Here is a 7088-nt window from a genome sequence, read left to right on the forward strand (position 1 = left end):
TAGCTGAATCATCAGGGTATTGGAAGGCTGAGATGGTCCCGAGTGCCGGCCGCGGTGGGCGAGCGGTTCTAGGCATTACAGTCTGGACTACTACGGTCGCAGGTTCGAATCGTGCCTCCGGCATGGATGTGTGTGATGCCCTTAGGTTAGTTCGGTTTAAGTAGTTCTAAGTTCTAGGGGATGATGACCTCAGAAGTTGAGTCCCATAGTGCTCAGAGCCATTTGAACCATTTTTGGTCCCGTGCAGCTCAACATACCACGGATCAGTCAAAGTCCCTTCCAGAACAACTAGGGGACCCATTAGATGTCAGGAAAAAGCATCCCAGACCATAACAGAGACACCACCACTTTGGACCATACCTTCTTGCCAGGCGAGATCCATCGGTTAATGTGGTACGCGCCACACATGGTACCTCCTATCGGCATGGTGCAGTTGAAATCGTGATTCGTCCGACCATATCAGGTTATACTATTGTTCCAGTCCATCCCTGGTGATTGGCGACAAATGCAAGCCGTTGTGCGCGATGACTTTGGGTTAACAGAGGCATTCGCATGCGACTCCGGCTCCCATATCCCATGGAACCCACGTTCCTATGGATTTTCTGCTGGGAAACGTGTCTAGCACGCACTGTGTTGAACTGAGTCGTGATTTGTTGCACTGTCGTCCTTCTGTCGCTATTGACGATCTGTTTCAGATGCCGCCGGTCACGGCCATCAAGAGTGGCTGGACGGGTCGTAGTTGGTCTTCTGTGAACTGTGACACCCTCATTCAACCATTCGCGGGGCACCCTGAACACAGTTGAACGTGTGAAGCTGAGTTTCTGCATCACCGCCGAAATCGAAATTCCCATTTGTCGGGCACCGACCACAATACCCCTTTCGAACGGCATCAGCTTAAGACGACGTTGCATGTTACAAAATCACTTGCACAAATATTTCTGAGAAGGTCTGCTTTACAATTACAGTTGGCACTGGGGGCGGGGGTTGCGATAAGGCACACCTGTCCCATATGTGTTCTACTATCCCATGACATGTGCTAAGTCAGTGTACTAGTACGTACAAATATCACGCTTTCTTTTGTTATTCTCTTGTTTTTCAGGTTAGAAACAACTTTTAAAGCATAAGTTTCTTCACATTAAATAATCATTTGGTCTCACTTACGATTTCAGATTCTGTTAATCCGTGTGTGTCATCCCAGAGATGTATTTATTAGGACTGTTTATTCCAGACGGTCCATTTTCGGCGTTTTTTCGAATATATTTATTTCAACAATTCGCTTCCACTTCTCACTGTGTACTGAATGTGTGTGTTAACAGAGGTGTAGTGTTGCCAACTGTCACTGTGTGTTTGTTTGTGTTGTGGTGTCTATGTGTCATTTGATATTTGTAATGTGTTTGTGCGTGTGTATGTGTATGGATGTGTATGTGTGTGTTTCCACGCGAGAGAGAGAGAGAGAGAGAGAGAGAGAGAGAGATTATTTTATTATTTAGTCTGGTTATGTTTTACGTCTCTGTTTTTATTGTTTTGGTGGCTAATATGATTGTTGAATTATTGACCTGATCATTAATTACTTTCTTGTTCATTCTAAGGTCTCTTTGTTAATGATAGTTTTTCTGTAATGTCAGGAGTTTTTTGTTGTAATTATTTACTCTAGTAATTTTAACGTCCTGTTCGATGTTGGATCGTTCATCTCCATATTTTACCATGTGTTTAGCAAAGGTAGAATGGCTATTTTCATATTCCCACATTGTTATACGTTCTTTATACCTAGTTTTGAAATTTCTGCTTGTCATTCTCAGATACACTGACGTACAATCTTGACATTCTAGCAGGTACATACCTGCTCCCTTGTATTTACCTGATTTGTCTGTTGCTGTTTGTAAATATGACTGAAGTGTGTTTCTTGTTCTGTAAGTAATATGCACCACGTTGCTAGTATCAATCGCATATTTGGTAAACAAAAATATTTGGCAGCCAAGATTGCTGGTTGTAATATTTTTATTCTTATTTGATTTCGCCAGTGACCGGTTTCGACAGCGCTTAAGTATCGTCTTCTCATTTACAGTGTACCAGCAGGAAGAATTACATAACAGCCCACATAGCTGTACAACCAGTATACGCACGGGAAAACAACATAATAACCAGATATCTCAACATTTTTACGTACCTTCTGGAAATAGTATTACTGCGCATGAATCGCACACACATGAACAAGCACACTCCACTGTTTTAAACATTCGACAAGCAAATGTGCCAGGTTTGTTTTAGAAGAAGAGTGTGCTCTCGTGCGTGCGGCGTTGTATATTTCTATCACTTCAATGGAGTTTTCGCTGTTAGAACATCATCGAATTCCATCTCGATGTGATGCGGCTGGAAAGAACCGACAATTTTGTATATGGAAGGAACCTTTCCGCAGCAAACCGAGAAAAAAAGAGGAGTCTAGAGAAACACATTTTGTTGAAACGAGAGACCACTCACAAGAAGCACAAACTACATTGAACCGATTGTTACCTACCGTACTGAAAATGACTTGCAAGTAGGAAGTTTTCAGATACAATTGTCCCGCTGACAACTCCACAGCTGATATTTCGCCTTCTCACACTACTTCTAACATAATTCAAATGCATGTGCTCTGATAGAGAAAATCGAGAAAGTTCAATGCTGTCTGTGCATATATAGTCCGTATTAGTCCACTAGAAAGAACGATGCAAGAATTTCCAAGAAAAGTAAACATCAGCAGGTGGAATTCTGAGTTGGAAATATTATCATTGGTATCGAAACTAATTCTCATTATCTATGAAAGTTCATGCACCGACAGACAGGATGAAAAGATATTGCCGGCCGATGTGGCCGAGTGGTTCTAGGCGCTTCAGTCCAGAACCGCCCTGCTGCTACGGTCGCAGGTTCGAGTCCTGCCTCGGACATGGACGTGTGTGATGTCCTTAGGTTAGTTAGGTTTAAGTTCTAGGGGACTGATGACCTCAGATGTTAAGTCCTGTAGTGCTCAGAGCCATTTGAACCATTTGAATAGCCCTTCCTGGCACAAAGTAACAATGCGGACGTGATCGAACCGTCTAGGCATGGTCGAACTACAAACAACACGAGCCGTGTACCTCCTTCCTGGTGGAATGACTGGAACTGATCGGCTGTCGGACCCCCTATATCTGATAGTAGCTACTCAGACATAGTTGTTTACATCTTTGGGTGGGTTTAGTGACATCTCTGAACAGTCAAAGGGACATGTGTGTGTGATACAATATCCACAGTCAACGTCTATCTTCAGGAGTTCTGGGAACAAGGGTGATGCAAAGTTTTTCTTTTCTAGATGGCCGAAGACGTTTTTGATTTTATAATTACATTGAATTGCTGAAGTTCCTCAACCATCCTGTAAAAATATGGAGTTACAGAGATTCTAATGAGAATGTCCACACGTCCCACCATTGCAGGAGTCACAGCTGTGTGAGTCGGCCGGCAAGCGGGAGATCGGACAGGCTTGCGCGACCTTGTTATGATGAAGAAAGACGCCTCGACCGACGACTCACAGTGCTTTTGTTCACTGCCAGGTCTCCGTACACATCCTGCAAGCGTCTGGAAATACCTGCGATGCTGTGGTCTTCCGCCAAAAGAGACTCAATGACACCTATCTGCTTGGAACGGACCTCCGTTACAGATGCCATTTCGAAGGGTACGTATAGCCCATAGGGGCTCAAGAATATTCCACAATGTCGCACAACAAAGTCCGCATTTCTTCAACCGAAATTGACCGAGGAAAAAAAAAGTTGTATTACTTATGGAACGCCCTTTACGTGACGTGGCTGTACAATCGTGCGTCGTTGGGTGAACAATACGTCCGTCCTCTCGACGCTAGTCGCGTGGGGTAAATGAGGTCCTGCATGGCGTTGAATGGCTCAAATGCCTCTAAGCACTATGGGACTTAACATCTGAGGTCATCAGTCTCCCAGAACTTTAGAACTACTTAAACCTAGCTAACCTAAGGACATCACACACATCCCTGCCCGAGGCAGGATTCGAACCTGCGACCGTAGCGGTCGTGCGGTTCCAGACTGAAGCGCCTAGAACCGCTCGGCCACCCCGGCCGGCCCATGGCGTTGAGTATGGCTGTCTTGATCCCATCGATTCCATATTCCCAACGCAATCGTGGGATCCCGACTATGGCATACTCCGTCTTCAGGCCACGAATGGTCTACCGGGACCATCCGACCGCCGTGTCATCCTCAGGGGAGGATGCGGGTAGGAGTGGGACGTGGTAAGCACACCGCTCTCCCAGTCGTTATGATGGTATTCTTGACCGAAGCCGTTACTAATCGGTCGAGTAGCTCCTCAATTGGCATCACGAGAGTGAGTGCACCCGGAAAAATGGCAACAGCACATGGTGGCCTGGATGGTCACCCATCCAAGTGCCGACCACGCCCGACACCGCTTAACTTCGGTGATCTCACGGGAACCGGTGTATCCACTGCGGCAAGGCCGTTACCTATCCCGACTATGGCGAACAGCAAAATTGCGGAACGATGAATTATAGTCTCGGTAGACCGGTTCTGGCGAATGTCGACTTACGAAATTCTCCTTCTTACTTGAGGCGTGACGCGATATTTTCACAAAGAGCTAACGCTCAAAGTAAGATTTATACATGAGAAACCCGCTGTGTGGTGATGCTTTCTCATATAAAGAATGTAGGTGGCGATACTCCCAACTACTTTGAGCGACTGCACTGAAATGCTAATCATTTTCATATCCAGACGTGTAATACACTTCACGCCAGTCTGTCCTATGTTGCATGCTACTTTCACAGTGTTGCAGTATTAATGGCCAGGAATGTGACAGTCCGATAAGAGCAGAAAAAAATATGTTATTGTGAATGTTAAAAGAAAGATAAAGGTTATCTTAATATAAGTCACAAATACTGAGATACTTCCATATATGTTGCGTTTGGCACGTGGTGTCAACATGTCGAGACGGAATCAAACGAGATAAGCTCGCAATGCACTTGAGTAATGAAATCATCACAGCGCAAACTGGAAAACAGGTATACCCGTGGCTGTTGTGGTCCACTTAATGGCTGAGGAATTTTAAAACCGTCATTTTGGGTAGATGTTTTTTTAAATCTGTACTTGTTTGTTATCTGGGACAATGGTTATCGATAAAAAAATAATCACAATTTTTAAGTCTAAATTTTTAATTTGCTAAATTTTCGGTTTTTCAGAAGCCTTCATTTGGGCCAGTTACTTTGTATTTTAACAGCTGAGAACACTTACTCAGGAATTCAATATACAATAAAATATGTATTTACGAATCAAAAGAAAATTAGTCATTTTGAAAGTATAATGTTATTAATTTCAAACTGTGGTAAAAGAATCTAATTGTAATTTTCAGACGGGAGGGAAGTAAAAAGTTCATGACCTTCTATCAAAAAACCCACGTATTCCTCGTAAACATAATAAGCACATATTATGCAAAGTCTCTTGTCACTTCCTTATCTTTCTTACAATTGAACAGTATCAACAAGTCAGGGACCATATCAACAGACAGGGTATTTTTTTGTAAATAATGCATCATAACCCTATTAATATTTAATTTACACAAAAATGTCACCATTAGTTTCCTGTATATAGCTGAGTGATAAACTGTCGATAATCAAAACAATAAAATATGGTTGTTAACTAAGAAAATACCTGGAACAAAAATAACAACGAAGAATTCAGCTGCGTCTTCCTCTAGCAAACGGCAGCTTTCAGTGAAGGCCACAAAGTCTTCCATTCCTCCGACTAACTCAACAGGCTCTAGGAAATTTACTGCAGTGCATTTCACTCCCAACTACCGGAAGCTACACTTATTAAGCTCACAACAGAAATGGGCCATAACACTAACTGGGCTGTAACACTGTAAATTGGCTATAATTTCGCATATAAATGAAATTTATAGAAGAGTGGCATTGTCACGTACACCCCGTAAATAATTGTTGACGCTTATTGCACGAAAGGTGACGGAGTGTATTTCTTATCAAAACGGCGAAATGAATGAATGCCTATACTAGTAGTGGCTGGAACGCCAGTGGAAATGAAACGGCAGGCGCAATTCAGGCTCTGGGTGGAAAAGCCCACACAGGTGTGTTGGTCCTGCTTAACCGGACGGTCGGGTCAACAGAGCGCTGAAGCACAATACAGCGGCGGCCGGCAAGTATTGTAGCGGGGCTAGAAGGATAACGGGACAATACTTCGGAAACTCTGAAAATTTTTAGACACAGCAGAGAGGAATGAGGAAATGTTACCTCGAAAATCACACAGGCTGGGTTATGTCCGAGGATTTTTGCTCTGAGAAGCGTACCGTTGTATGAATTCCTAATTAACGAGGATAGGTATTTCATCGCAAACTTTCCACGCTGGACGACAAAAGACTAAAATATGGTTGGTTGGCGATCGGAAGAATCTGTAGAGAGGGAGAACATTCCGTGGTTTCGAGAATATGATTCGCCTTCTGCATTTACGAGGGAGGGGAGCCGAGCTTTGCTGGGAAGCCAGCTGTGAAGAGAATGAGGTCTTCCATTTTCAGCACCCGTGTTCGACGGTCGCTTAGTATCAGCTTTTGTTGGTACAGACGGACTTGCTATATTTGCTCTCAGTAGATTTTATAGTTAGAACGGTTATGCACTGTACTGTTGCGAAATTATACGATTCTAGACTTCGCCTCTGGGTAGGGAGTTATTGTTGAGTACGCAGTGTTCAGTGATTGAGAGCACTTCCTCTGTCTGTACTGAAGTAGAGACATTACCTGAATTCCGTCCTTGTGGCTGGGAGCTCGCGTTTCTTTTCTATAGAACACAGAGAGGAGAAGACAGTATTAGATCATATTAGTCAGAGGAGGTTGATTTGGTCAATTTGATCAATCATATTAGTTAGGAAATTCATTTCTCTATCTCTTTATGTCCATGGGACATTCATATATAAAAATTTGTAATATATAAAAGGGTTTTTGATCTGCAATAAACGTAAAAGCAGAAACTACATTTATCATTTTGTAGTTACTAGTTCCCTTAACCATTCATTTACGTTTATGTTGTAATTTATATG

General features: G+C 43.1%; 1 pseudogene; it reads right to left on the reverse strand.

Moving 5' to 3' along the window:
* Positions 1–4378: 4378 nt before the first annotated feature.
* On the reverse strand, positions 4379–4496 carry LOC126163258 (5S ribosomal RNA; annotated as a pseudogene).
* Positions 4497–7088: the final 2592 nt, after the last annotated feature.

The sequence above is a fragment of the Schistocerca cancellata genome, chromosome 2 (genome assembly GCF_023864275.1).
Source record: "Schistocerca cancellata isolate TAMUIC-IGC-003103 chromosome 2, iqSchCanc2.1, whole genome shotgun sequence".
NCBI classification, from domain to species: Eukaryota; Metazoa; Arthropoda; class Insecta; order Orthoptera; family Acrididae; genus Schistocerca; species Schistocerca cancellata.